We start from the raw sequence: 15,553 nt of genomic DNA on the forward strand, positions 1-15,553 counted from the left end.
GACAACACCAGACAATGTATCAGTATAGATGAGGGAAATTTTATGGAATACTAAGAATTACAAGGAATTGGTGACTGTGGAAAGAAAAAATTAGCTTTCTCCTTAGATGAGCCCGCAAGTGGTCAGCCCTAAAAACATACATACAACAACACTGATGGGTTCAGCACATTCTGTTTACATATTCATTCATTCACATATATTACACATAAACACGAAAATAAATATGCAGCAAGAATTATTTTTAAATGAAGCAAGTGATTTTAGAGGGAGTTGGTAAGAGACGAGTAAGGGAACAGATGTTGTAAATATGACACATATATGTGAAATTTTTATATTAATTTAGTTTTAAAATACAGGAGCAAAATTTTAAGGGTTCTATATGATAAATGGGCTTAGGAATGATTTTAGTTTGCTTATTTTTTTGCAAATCCAAACATGGGCATTGCATATACGTCACTCCTTTCCTCTCTTTTCCATCCAACTCCACCAGTGTAATCGTTGTTCAATCCTAAGTGGTCAGCACTGGACACATGTACATATGAGCAATGATGTAGACTCAGCAGGTTGTGTATACATATATAATAATAGTGATGGCTTATTTGTTTAAAGGCAGTTCCTCACTATATAGCCCAAGCTGACTTTCATCTCATGACCTTCTTGCTGCTACCTCCAGAGTTCTGGGATTGTAAGTATGTGTTACCATGCCAGCTTGAGTTTCTTAACTAAGACCAACTTCAATGCTTCTTGCTCCACATATTCAGCCATAACTCTAGTTTTCACTGGAACATGAAGACTAGTAACATATCAATAGAAAAGGAACATCTCTACCAATCCATCCTATTTACGTAGATCATAGAAACATAAAATTACTAATTTGTACCTTTATTTCAACCACTATCTGCTGTCACTAAACAAATGCTAATAAATCTGACATTTCTCTTCAGAGTATCTTCCTGAATGTCAACAGGTACAGTCTAATGTGGAATGATTTCCTACACCCCTTTGTATACTAAAAAATTAAGAATACCCATATTCTCATTACAAAATGCACTGTTTCCAAAAAATGTTACCAAATTATTTTATTCTCCATTAGTTTACTTTCATTTAATATCTTCACTTCCCATATTGGATTGGAAATATTTTACTTTGATGTGAGTTTGCTGAAATATACCTGCAATCTTGGGAAATGGGAGACTGAGGCAAGAAGATCACCCCCTCACACACACCAAGTATGAGGTATGATAAAATCCAGAAAAAAATCATTAAGGAGATCAGTTAATAGAATGCTGCTTAGTATGTACAAACCCCTGGGCTCAATCCCTAACACCACATAAACGGAGTAGAGTGAGTGCCTGGCACTTGGGAAATGAAAGTAGGGAGATGGGAAATTCAGGATATTCCCAGCTATGTAGCCAGTTTGAGGCCATCCTGGGATACTTAAGACCCTGTAGCAGAAACAAAGAAACAAACAAAGCGTGTCCATTTGCTTAAAAGCGCTCCTCGTTAGTGAAGCATTTAAGGAGGCACAAGTCAGAGCTCTCCCTTCTTCATATTTCTGCAGAGAGGAAAGGCAGACCGCTTTCCAGAAAGCAAGGAAGGGAAAACTGAAGCTGAGCATTTTGTTATTTTGCTATTTAAAATCCAGACACCAATAAGACCTTCAATTTCTGCCTTTGATCTTGAATGGAACTTAAATGCAGAGAGTAAAGAGAGATGGGATTTGCTTTTTTCTTTTAATCTAGACTGACTGACATGTCTAACTGTTCCTAAAGGCAGATGAGGTCAGATGTCCGCAAGAACTGTACATGGGCAAAATAACAGATACTGAATTAGTTTTGTGCCATTTTAACTGTTGAAGTCTTTCAACTATCCTAGAATGAAATTACAAACTTCAGGTGGCTTTTAAGAACTTTTGTTTAACCTTGTTTACTCCCCTCCCCCAAATCATCTTACAAAGTGCTGTTAAATAGTGACAGCCTCCAGAACCTCTCATTTTGTTTTGGGCTCTATGCCTCTTTCAGGATACGACAGCAATGCTTGGGAAAGGCATGGGAGGGAGAAACAAGGCTTATTTCATCATTTGAAAACATCAGAACTGAAATATATTATGTATGTAAGTACAAACTCAGAGTTTCCAAAGTGAGTGTAATTTGCACAGCTCGGTGTTTGATATCTAGATACGCTTGTAACATCTCAAAGCCCTCTGAGCTGATTTTTTTAGACAGATTTTACAGAACCCAGCTTAAGTTAACAGAAGTTGTAAATTATGTCTAAGTGGAATTTATAAACAAAAGTTAAAGTTGAGCATGCAAGGGAATACTGAAAAGTTTGCATAATGCTGTCAACATCCCCAGTGCCAACGTTCATCCTTTCCTTTATTATTAGCTCAACTTTTTTCTGCATACATGGATATATGTCTAAGTAAGTATGTGTGTACAGATTTATGTTTTCAAATGAAACAAAGCTGTGGGGTTATTATTGCAGGGATTGACTGGCCTGGACCACGTGCTTCCTCCAGCCTATTAATGTACAGTACTGACATTTTCCTCCCGTACCTTTGTGAGCGTGATCCGAGCTGAGCTTGGATTTCTGGGAAAGTGCCTGGAGAATACCAACTTAATTTAGGAACTGGTCAGCCTAAGTGTTTGGTGGGGCTTGACAGCAGTGCACCAGGTGATCGGATTTGTTCTCGGAGATACTGCAAAGGAAAGTTGGAAATGTCGCCAGGGAGTTTACATTAAGTGGACCTTTTCTACAAAGGCATAGGTTTTAAAATCATTTAAATGTAGAACATGTGTCAAATTTCAGGGTTTTGTTACATTACAGAATTTAGATGTTGGCTCCCTGCTTTCCAACTGTTCTAATACCTGGTATGGACTTTTTCTTAGGTTGCAATCTCTACTATCCTACTGCACACTGTTAAGCTAATGGCCCAACTGGAAATTTATGGAATAGAAATGAACAAGTATTTTTTTCCTACTAACTGAAATTCTGCAATCATGTCTAAATATTTTTGATGTGTTCTGTCTCCTCTGTGTTTTTTTCCACTCTCATTAAAATCAGATCTTAAAATCTCAGTGCACAGATACATGTGCAATCCTTTTTTAAATTGCATTTTAAAATTCATTTTGTAGATATGGGTGCTCATGTGTTACAACACATGAGTGGACATCAGAGGACAGCATGTGGGAATAAGTTCTCTCCTTCAACTATGTATGTCCCTGAGATGGAACTCAGGTCATAAGACTTGGTGGCCAGCACCTTTATCCACTGTCATCCCTCTTGTGGCCAACCGTGTAGCTGTGTTAGCCCTGTCATAGCTCCATGCACTTCCATAGACTTGTGAAATAAGCTGCCCTTCCTAACTAATAACTCCCATCTAAAAAGAAGGCATTCAAGCCGGGCGGTGGTGGTGCACACCTTTAATCCCAGCACTCGGGAGGCAGAGACAGGCGGATCTCTGTGAGTTCGAGGCCAGGCTGGACCGACAGCCTCCAAAACAATACAGAGAAACCCTGTCTCGTAAAACCATAAATAAATAAATAAATAAATAAATAAATAAATAAATAAATAAATAAATAAAAAGAAGGCATTCACCTCAAACTTCATAGAACATATACAAAGCCAATATGGGAATTGAAGCCATGGGCACGTATATACTAGGAAAGTTCTCTACCACTGAGCTACATCATAAGCCACACTGTATGTTAATTAGTTATATATGTATGTATATATATATATATGTGTGTGTGTGTGTGTGTGTGTATTGTGATGAAATTAGTAGGGGATTAATATTGTGCTCTAGAAGAAAGTTTATATTCATCAGAAACCTATATAATGTTATTTCTAAAGCTAGTCAACATCTTTCTCCTCAGACAGTGCATAGAGAGAAAAAGACATTTAATTCGAAAACTGGGCCATTTCTGCTGAGATGGCCTATCACCCTTTGCTTCTGACAGCTTGCCTTCCTGCCTGCCTTTTTATTGAATCCATACTTTATATTTTAGTCATCCATTAAGTTCTTCCAGCTTCTTAGCATTTCTTTGAAATTCATTGTGAATAGTGACAGAGAAAAATGGCACCAAGAGACTTGCAAATATCTCCTATTTTTCTAAATAAGGGCAGAAATGGTTTGAGGTTTTGTTGTGTTTACTTCGTTTTGTTTTGCTTTTGAAGAAAGGCTAGAACATTAATGCGTGACAGCAGTGAGATTGCACAGATAAATTTTTAGCTCTTTTATCTAGTAAACATTCTAATGATCTACTTCAAAGGCAGAGGCGGAAGAAGCCTCCCTGTCCTGCCAGAACGAGGGGGAAAGTCTTTTTAGCTCTCATATGGGAGATATGAGGAGCCTTTGAATGGATCAGTGCTTTTTATGAGAAGTAATGAGGTGAGAAGTATTCTAGTGTGTGGCACAGGCCTTCATTAAAAAGCGCGAAACAGAATGGCTTACGGTTAAAAGGGGTAATTTGTTCTAACATACTTGCTAAATTGTGCTGTAACCATGCCAGTTAACAGCACTATATTTTCCATAGGGTTCCTGAATGCATTTGTGTGCAATTATTCTATGACTACAAAGTTCGGGGATTTTTTTTCTGATAGCTTATGTTAACTAGTTGACAATGCTCCCTCCTTCAATGGAAAGTACACTGAGCACCACAGTTAAAAAGGGGTGAAACAATCCAGAGATGTTCTCATCCCTGCTCCAAAGCCAAGGGGTTCTTGTAAAATCTCAAATTCACAGAACCCAGCCTTAAATGAAGAACATTTGTCTACAAGGTAGCATCAGAAGTCGCAATTAGCCAGTTCCGAGACTGCAGTGCCTGAAGTTTTCTGATATGTATTGTAATTAATAGAACCCACAAGAAGAAAATCATATTTGATAATTTAAAGTCTTCCATTCACAAAAGGGAAAACCTGGAAAATCTGAACAAGCAATTGTCTACATTTGCGAGGGAATTTTACCCAGATGAGAACTTGATGTCCTACAGCATTCCGAGCAGATTGCTTTCAGGCTGGCTTTGGAGAACACTGGACCAAGCAAGATTTTGCTCATGGAAAGATGCACTTACAAATGTATAGTAGCTACCAAAGAAGAAATTGTTATAGGGAAGTTATAATTTGGACAGGATCTAGAATTTGGATAAAATTTCATTTAAAATGATCTTATATTTAGAGTGGCATTCTTTTAAGACACATTTATGGTGCATTTGAAGGACAATGATGCAGATACATATTTTTACAATAAAAATCTGTCCTGATTTTATAGCAGAATGTACAGTTTCATTGAAACAATAATTGGTTAATTAAACACAATTTAAATCACACCAAGGACTAAAATTAGAGAGTTAAATGCAAGCAAAAAACGCTCTACACTGAGACATAACTAGTGTCTGTCCCTCCCATTGGAAGTTCTGAGACTCAACTAATAAAGGTGCATTCTGTTTTGTCACTTTCTTCATGCACTTCATTATTTTTGTATATTAAGTATTTGAGATTTAGGGAAAATATTTACAACTGTACTTTAGCACACAATTTTAGCTTCAAAACTAAATACTGTTAAACTTAATAGAAACCAGGCTAGGAGCCCATAATACATATAATAGGTTCAGCCTCTCCTTTCTATTGCCTTTTATTGGGTTTTCAGGAAAGTCTATGAAAAAATTCTAATTGCAATTGCTTCTAGCAAATCCTCAGATTCCTTTAGCCTTGGAGTGGGAAACTAGAACCTGGTAGTCTATGGTAGACTCCATGAGTCAGTGTTTACTTGCTGTTTTAAAGCTAAATTGTGTGAGCATCGTGAGGAACACAAGCCACAGATAGAAAATCCAAGTCACCATGTTGTTCGAAGTCAGATCAGGTAAGGTTGTTAGTTTGAGTTCTAAAGAACTTCCTTTTCATGTTACATCCACAGGCCTAGGACACTGCCCAGGGAAGAATGAACATTGTTTTAGTTGGTGCTTGGCTCGTTATTGTCAGTGAGATTCTAAGTTCTTTCCTCGATTCGGTAGAGTGTGGACACTAGAATAGGAAAAAATATGCATTAGTGGACATTGACATCTTTTTTAAAAAGTTTTATATTGCTTTGTGTATCGTGAAAGTCTCTATGACTAATGTTCTGAAGCAATGGTAGGGTCGGGTGAATGCAGTGCAAGATTCAAGTATTTTAGTTCTTAGTTTGTTTCTTTCTCTGAGGAGTTTGTGACTTCCCATCATGGGAAATTCTTATGGTTTCATGGCATCAGATATATCTACTTATTTGTAGTTACTCTCAGTATTTCTTACAAGTTAATTACTTAAGAAGTTAAGAGTAGCGAGAACAAAAAGATAAACTATATTGGACAAAATAGTCAAATATTTTATAACGAAGGCCACATGGTTAAACATGAATCTAAGCACAGAAAAATAGCTAAAATATTCTAAAGGCAGTATAAGGCTGCATTGGAAACATCTTTTTAGAGAGAATAATACTAGTGGTTGAACCTGCATAATATATTTTTAAGCCATGTAACAAATTCACTACATGATCCAAACCCCTTGTCGGGTGTTGAAGACTAACAAGCCATTCTGGTCTTCATGGAGACCTCCATGGACAGCTGAAAAGATGGAACAACTTCCCTCTCTTTATCTGTGGGCGTCTCTAGTACACGTGAGTTAGTATGGTGGAGTGCTGACACTATCTAGGCAAAACATGTAACTTTATTTTGCCTAACCAGAGTGTCTTAGAATGGGGAAGTTGCCAGGCGGTGGTGGCGCATGCCTTTAATCCCAGCACTTGGGAGGCAGAGGCAGGCAGATCTCTGTGAGTTTGAGGCCAGGCTGGACCGACAGACTCCAAAACAATACAGAGAGACCCTCTCTCGTAAAAACCAAAAAAGAAAAAAAGAATGGGGAAGTTAAAGAGAAGACAGATGAAGTAGACTCACAGCAAAACTAGAACAAGTCAAACTTTTAAAGCAGCCAAAAGTTGACATTTTGACTTTCTTTGTTTGCAGCCACATAACTGGGTGTGGGACATTGTTAGATGATTGGGAATTACTTTCATGGCTGAACACACTTGGCATAATACCCTTGAATTTGTCAGCTTTGTTTCACAGTGACAAAATACTTAAGAAAATAACTTAAAGGGGGAAAGATTTACTTTGGTTTAAGGGATCATCCCATGGTTTGGAAGCTCCGTTGGCTTAGGCCTGTAGCAAAGCAGAATATCATGGCAATTGGTGAACAGTGAACAAAGTTGATTACATTATGGTCCCAGGAACGAGTATTAGAGGTTAAAGGAGCAAGGAGAAGATGTACCCTCCAAAGACCTCTCCTTAAGAACCCGCTTTCTCTAACTATGCTCCTATCACTTGCTAACAGTCATTGAGCTGTGGGATTAATCTACTGATGAGGTGACACCTTTCTGGTTCTGTCATCTATCCAAACTCCCTGAACAATGCTGGTTGAAGGATTGTTCTACAAGTCTCTGTAGAACATCTCCAAACTGTAACACATGGTCAGTTTAGTTCTGCTCTATTAGTTGTTATCATATTTGGAGTTTTAGATTGTATCAATGGCAATTTCCTCCTTAGTGCAATGACCTAAAGCCCAATTTAAAGTATTTCACATGGAAACTGGATTGACTAAACTCCTGTCTCTAACAGGAGACCCTTTTTTTGACTAGTATCGGTATCACACAATTGAAGTGGCTACATTTAGCTTATCACTTGTTATTAGCATTATTCAGTTACTCATAGACTGTGTCAAGTACATCAAATTATTTCATGGTAAACTTCTTGAAAACACATAATGTGTATTATGTAATCTTGTTTCTACCAAGAACAATTTAAAAACAAAAATTAGTATGAAACTTCAAAGGCAGGGAAAACACCAACTTCAAGCCTTGATTCCCCGGTGCATCTGTTTCTACCTTTTAATGTAATTCTCTTGTCTTTATACCTGATTTCTGCTAGAATTGATATGAGAAGTGCTGTCCACATCAAATGAAAAGAAATGCAGAAGGGAATGCAGTCTTCAGACATGCATATCCAGCAGTGCTTCCTGTAATCTACACCTGCAATACCCAGGCTTCTAAGATTGTCCAGAAAAAGAGGAAAACTCAAAGAAAAGTGATTCTGAAACTTCAGGTGTTTATGGGGAAGTGGGAGATTAGTTTAGGTAATATAAGGAAACAAGGACATGCTTGCATTTGAGACAGCCATTTGCAGTAAATTCTTCAGGTGCCAAATATGCTAATTTAGTGAATGGAGAGTGGTGGTTTAGTTTATTCTGCTGTTAACTTCTGAACACTAAAGAAATTGTTAAATTAAATTAAACTTAATAAAAATAAAAGTAAAATAAATTAAATTAAAGTCTGTCATATAAAGAAATAACTATATTAAATTCTGTCATATAAAAATAGCACTGTACAACCAATTGCATTTCTTGTTCATTGAAAAATGCCAACCTTGTGTTCTTTTAGGCTGATGCTGGATTTCTCACTAAACTGAAAAGCCAGTTATTCTTTTAATCAGAATAACATGTTTCCAAATTATCTGGCAAATCATCAAAGCATCTCTTCTACTATTATCTGGCTTTGAGGCTTTGATCATTAAAACGTCTTCTTAATTTTTAATCATACATAGGAACTCGAAATATGTAGAATTAGAATATCTTTGGTAAGACTGATCCATTTAACTTTTCAATTTGAGATGCCGTAACTGAAGGAATTAAGGAAACTACTAAATACTCCCCTATTAACCTTCTCTTGGTTAACTTTCTCTGTAGCAAGGATTGGGGTCTCAGTTCAATTTATAGAGAAATACCGTATTTACAGACATTTAGTTAGACATTCCAAAGTTATCAATAAAAACCCAGCTTAACTCCAAAACTTACTGTACCCTCAGTAACTAGAGCAATAGAAACAACTGGCTGGCTGCCAAGAATTAAGAAATGCGTTCTCATATCAAAGTTAGTGAAATGACAAACTTTAAATGATCTTTATAATGTCAAGAAATCACCATCATTCTTGGTCAAACTGCTATCATTGCAGTTTGCAATTAATATCTAATTAACATTAATGGCTGCAAAATGGCTTAAAATTTGGATCTGGATGCTTGTTAGCAGACAGGCATTTGCAAAAGAATTACTGTACTTTGTTCTCCCACAGCCTAAATTTGGAGTAAGTCCGGTAATTCTAATAGTTTTCTTTCTCAATAGTAGCATGCGAAATCTCCAAACATTTCTCATTATATTATAATTTTCAAAAAATTGCTGGTTTATCCAACTCTGATCTGAAAAATCTTTCTCTAATTAGTGTTTTTGGCAAAATTGAACACAGACAGATTTTAATCCTTCATTTATTGATTTTATTTTAATGCTATTACTCAGCATATGTTGGCTACATTAAACTATTATAGTAAAAATTAAAATGAAAGTCATATGATTTATTCTCATTTAAAAGCGTTCAACTGGTCTCGTAGAAGTTGAGTGCCAAATACCAGATGTCGGATTTAAAAGAAATTCTGAACAAAAAGAAAAATAAAACCAACCTTCTCATTATTAAGATATTTGCGCTTAAATGCCATCCAAGAAAAAGGCATATTTATAAAATTCAATAATATGTATATAGTTTAATGCAGTGAATAAAAATACATTATATTGGTCATGATTATTTTAAAACTTTCATCTTTGTAGATAAATTTTTGCTGTACAATCATTAAGAAAAGTTTATATGTTACAAAGAAAATGATGATAGTTTAACTTTAAACAGCAGATCTGATTGGGAATTCACAATATAATCATGATAGATATAATCAAATTCTTTCAAATATTTTTTCTTCAAGCTTTACTTCTATTTCCCAGCCTAATTTCTCACCCTTTTCTGGGAAGATACCTGATGTGTCAACAGACACTTTCAAAAGAAAGATCCAGATAAAGTTTTTTTCTATCTCACCCAATTTTCCCACATGTCTAGCTCAATGACTCAGTGATGTCCACCAATCCTCAGACATGGTTATTCCTCAACTGCAAATCTTTGCCTAATTTTTTTCTGCTCCAAGAACTGCTGTTCTCTTTCTGTCAGTTAAGATCTATGCCTCAAAATGATCTTACATAGTGTTCATGCTGGAAATTCTTCTTTGATTATTCCACTCTCCTGTTGAAATCATATTGCTCCAGTAGTCACAGGCTAACAGTTCTCAAGGGTTTGGGATTTTTTTCCTGGACACAGCAAGATTCCATCTGCCAGGTCCTTTTTAATAAGGTACGACCATGTGATTGTAGGCTAACCAATGAGCTGTCAAAGGGACTCAGTACCTTCTGTGTAAACTACTCTTTTCTCCTTCTGTTGGGTTTTATTGGCAGTATAGCAACAGAAACATGCTGTGAGTGGCACGTGGGATTTCTGAAGACTGTGCAGTAGAACATGCTCCCTACTCTCCGCTTGTCCCCCAACCCGTGCCCTGCTGCCAACTCATCTTTATGTAACAATAAGGCATATCTTGTTCTAGTCCTGGTGAAGCAGGGCTGTAATCCCTGCCACCTGAGAGAGTGGGGCAGGATGGTCACAAATCCAAAGCTAACCTTGCTAACTTAGGGAGCTATTGTCTCAAAATGGAGAGCAGAAAGTTTAGTTGCAGAGCCCTTGCAAAGAGAAATGGGGGGGGGTTATCTCAGTGGTAGGCCCCTTGCTCCGCATGCAAAAGGCTCTGGATTGAAAAGGCCCATTGTATTTATTTGCTGAAAACATCCAAAATACTTTGTGTATTTACTATCATTTTATTTTTCGTTTGTATTAGAGATAGCTTTTGGGACTGGGGAGACAGTTCAGTCTGTAAAATACATGTGCAAATGTAATGGCAATCCCTATCACCTACATAAAAAGTTGAGCTTGGTGGGGCACACTAGTAATCCCAGCACTGAGGAGGTAGAATGAAGCTGGGTCACTACCTGACAGCCTGACATAATCACCAACCTCAAGTCCCAGAGAGTCACTCTGTCATAAAACAAGGTGAATATCTCTCAAAGAACTACATGCAAGATAGATCTCTGTCCTTCACAAACACACACACACGTATCACATCAACCCACAACAAGCACATATGTAAGAACCTGCATTGCACACATGAAATATAAACATGCAAACACTATGGGGGCCGTGTTATTCTTCTTCTTCTCATCTTTCTCCCCATGGGCAGAAACACCTTTCTTTTCTGCCTCTGATGCCCACAGTATTAGGCTTGATAGATGCTTGAGCTATAGGAATGGTGTGGTCAACCTGTAATCCTAGTACCCAGAGAACTAAGGCAGGAGGATAGTAAATTTGAGGCCAGTAACAGCTTCATAGTGAAAATTTGTATTAAAAACATTAAATACTTAAAAAAAAGAATATATGTGAAAAAATCTAATTTCAATAAAAGATTAGTTACACAAATAAAAGAAAAGAAAAAATGTTAGATGCTTTACCAAATGACCTAATACCTATCAGCCTGAGTTAATTAGAATGCCCCCAAACAAACACCCTCTTGCATCATGTGTTTATTCTTCTGTTTTTCTTATGGAAAGTTTTCCATTCCTACCCAGCCTCACTTCAGTGCAGTGGACAATGCCAGAGCTGCCTCCCATTGGCTTCTTTCTTTTCGTTTTCTCTTCTTCTTCTTATTTTTTTTGAGAACCTCTGTCTTTAAGGGATTGTCCTCCAACAACTATGGTCCTGACTCATGAGCCTGTGACTAATTTGGCAAGAATTGATTCTCTCACTCAAGCTAGGTTGATTAGATTATGTCCCCAATAAGGCTGTTTAAAAAATAGCCCATTAGGGCTGGAGAGACGACACAAAGGTTGAGAAAGCCACTCTTGCAGAGGACTAAGGTTCAATTCCCAGCAGCCACATGGCAGCTCACAACTGTAACTCCAGTTCCAGGAGCACACAAGTGGTGTACAAATATGCAAGCAAAATGATCACACATTAGAGCAAAAGGAAAATTAAAAATATTTTTTAAAAAATAGCTCAGTAATCTAAGAGTATAATTGGAATATTACATACATACTTAGGAGCAGCTGTCAGCTATATAAGGCTACATTGATGGACAAAGAGATATGGATCAAGCATGAGAAATAAAATAAGTGAACTTAAATATGCCTGAAATGCTCAAAAATTTTCACGGCTTGATGGAGGCTCTTTTCTGAAATCAAGCTGAATTCTGTCATTGTTCTCCTGTAGACTCATGTTGCCTGTTTTATATAAGCACTAACAAGACAACTACTGCCACTCAAAACTGTTATAAACTTAATTAGCTAACACAATAAGACTTCATGTCTGCTCCACGCACTCTAAGGATATAATGATTAAAAAGAGATATACAACATTTATCATTATATGTGTAAGATCAGTAGCAGATGGTTTGATAATTTTGCAAGGGTGAGGAGAAGACTTTGAAATGCTGACCTTTCTTCAACTTGCAAGAAAAGATTTGGTGATGATTTCTTGAGAATTATACATTTAATGAGGGTGGTTCTTTCTCAGAAGAACATCATTTGTCCTACTCTGCTATTCCTTCAATTATTTTGCCATTTGAGAAGGTTACAACGTTTTTCATTAAAATACCAGAAAATTAAGTCATATCTTCCAGTGTTGGAAAGAGAAGGAGTTGGGAACTTTGAAAGTGGGATGATAGCGTTGATGAAAAGATAGGCAGAAAGATATAAAAACTTAGTGATATAAAAGACACAGAGTTTAGGGAATAATTACACACAAGTAAAATAGTCAAAGATGTGTGATTTTGAGCATGAGTCATTAGGAAAATGGTGCAATACCAGACTGTTGTTTCAAGAATAATATTAGAGTGGGTTGCTTCTATAATTCGGAGAGACTTGGCTGTCAGCATACATCAGTATAATCTGGAAAAGCTTTTGGAAGATAAAAATGTTCCTGCTTCATCCCCAGAGGCTCTGACTCCATTGGTCAAAAGTAGATAATGTTAATTAACAGTTTACAGAGAAATTCATCCCCACTGGGACCTCTGTAACTTGATGGTGTTGAGAGCAAGCTTCATTTGAGTACCTGGCCTGCCAAGGAATTGTTGTTGGTGTGCTTTCCTTCTAAAAGATATTTCCATTTAAAATGATCTGCAGAAGATTTGAGAACCATGATGTTTGATAACATCAAGTAGAAAACAAAGACAGACAGAGCTTGGGGTTGGAATGGAAATGAGGCAAAATATGTACTAAGTAACCAGGATCAATTGCCTGGAACCCTGTTCCCAAGGTTTATGTTCACCACTCAGACAACTGAGACTTCTGCTGGTTAAGAAAATGTAGGAAGCAGTGGGACTGGCTGTGTAGCTATGCAGTTCAGGCCCTTCGATTCCAGTTCTCTGGTCCCCATCTTCAGGACCTCTCAAAAGAACATGTCCAATTACGTTCTACTCTTTTCACCTACACAGTTATTACCTTTGTGAGGACTGTGACCTCAGCTTTTCTCTTTTCTGTCTTCAGAGACGAGATAAAAGTGATAGGTACCATGATCCAGAGAAATAGCCAAACGTCATTTTAATCATTCCCCATTAACCAGCTAGCTCCACAGATAATGAATGGACACATAAATTGCTACTTAAGACTGTAACTGCAATTCTTTGCTTTGAGTTCCTCTCAAAGAAAGAGAAAAAGAGACTTTGTATACCATCTACTAACTTAAAAGGGAACAACTAAACCTTTCCTCAGTTTATCCTCAAACATACAGTCGACAAAACTGGCCTGTGTCACTGAAGCAGTGATCACCAAACAGAAAGAAGTGGTAACCAACATTTTGGCTTTACTGGTGTTTTGCAAACAGATATCCCAAATACACAGAGTAAAATCAAAATACACAGAGTAAGAACAAAAAGTCTACAAAAGCAAGTGGGATGTGTGTGTGTGTGTGTGTGTGTGTGTGTGTGTGTGTGTGTGTATGTATGTAGAGGAAGAAGGAAGGATGAAAAGAGAAGGAACTGGGAGAGGGAGAAACTAAAGTTCTTTTGAAAGTCTCTGGGAAAAAACACATCATGCCACCTAGTGGCTATGAAAAGCTGATTTCTTTAAATCAAAATTAATTTTGTCTCTCATTAGAAAATCAGACAAACCCATTGACATCATTGGAATCTTGACTTGTAAAATTACAGAGTGTGCTTTAAATTTTCATCCAGCAGTTCTATTAAGAAAATTGGGGAAGGTTAAATTTATTATTCCTTTTTCCACCAGGTTGCTTAACTACTCCCAAAGCCTAGTTTCCTCCAGAAAGGGCCAGAATGGAAACCCCTCACTGCTATCTCTCACTCAAGTTCCACATTGCACAGTGAGCAGTGGGTACCACAATATTTACTAGTTGCCAAATGTTGTCTCCTACAAGTAGAAAATATGAAGATACTAAAGTTTAATACTGACCCCATAATAAAGGCACTCATTTATCATAGTCCCGTGTCACAAAGTCAAGCCATGGTGCCACTAACAAAGGGACTGATTTTAGAACATACTTTCTATGCTTTCCATCTTCTCCAGTCCCATTTTAGAGATTCTGCACTTTGGGGCTTCTTCATCAAGGCTCCTTTGCAGGACCAGATACTGGCTGCTCACTGCTTACATTAGCCTCGCTTGTGTGTCTTTGCAATACACACTTTCCAGTTTGAGTGACAACACATCCTCCTTGTCTCTTGGAGCCTGGCTAGACCAGTACTCATACAGCAAAAGAAGTAGAGTTGGTGCTTTGTGGCAGTGTTTCATAGGATTCACAATTCCTCCGTTTCTCGCTAGTCACGTATACCCAAGGGTGACCCTGTCGATCCAATTCACAAAAGACATCTAATACCACCAGTTACTCAGGGCCACTTTAAATCTCCAAACAAGCATTCTCTCTCTACAACCAAAAAAAAAATAAAACTAAGAATTCTTTAGTTCTAAAAGACAAAAAAAGGAGAATATAATATTTTTAATTCCAAGTACGATGGAAAAGCAGTGGCACTTTTATCAAGCAACTTTCTTTTAAACATCAAAATCATCTGCAGAAAGTTCTTTTCAGTTGGTTGCATGGCCTTATCTCACAGCTTGGCCCTTGGCCTCTTAGCTTAGCAGTTGCAGGAATAGTATGCAGTTTTCTAAGGGGCATTCATAGTTAATGCAAGAGCAGAGTAAGAACACGGTTAGTGCAGTCCTCAGTCTAGTCTTGCTGTGTTTTCACCATTGACAACAAAGCATGTTATAGATGGGATTGTGCATACAAATCTGGGATTTTCTCTAGACTGGTCAAATGAAAATAAATTGCAAGGGCCAAGAAATAAGATAGTACGTGTTTCAGCTCTCTGTAAGTGCCTACGGGTGTTAGAGTTTAGTCATGGAATATGCTGACATTCCTCTGATATCAACTTGTGAATGTAAGATAGGCCATGCTGCAGCATGCTTATCACTACAGTTATATCTTTGCTCAACCCCCTTCTTTGTCTTCCCTGATATCCTTGAACCCTCTCACTTCTGCCTTTAGCTTGCACACAAATCTATCCAACAGCTTCATTTTTTTTCTCCTACCACCCTGTAATGGTTT

The sequence above is a fragment of the Mesocricetus auratus genome, unplaced genomic scaffold, assembly GCF_017639785.1.
Source record: "Mesocricetus auratus isolate SY011 unplaced genomic scaffold, BCM_Maur_2.0 Super-Scaffold_6731, whole genome shotgun sequence".
In the NCBI taxonomy this organism is placed as follows: domain Eukaryota; kingdom Metazoa; phylum Chordata; class Mammalia; order Rodentia; family Cricetidae; genus Mesocricetus; species Mesocricetus auratus.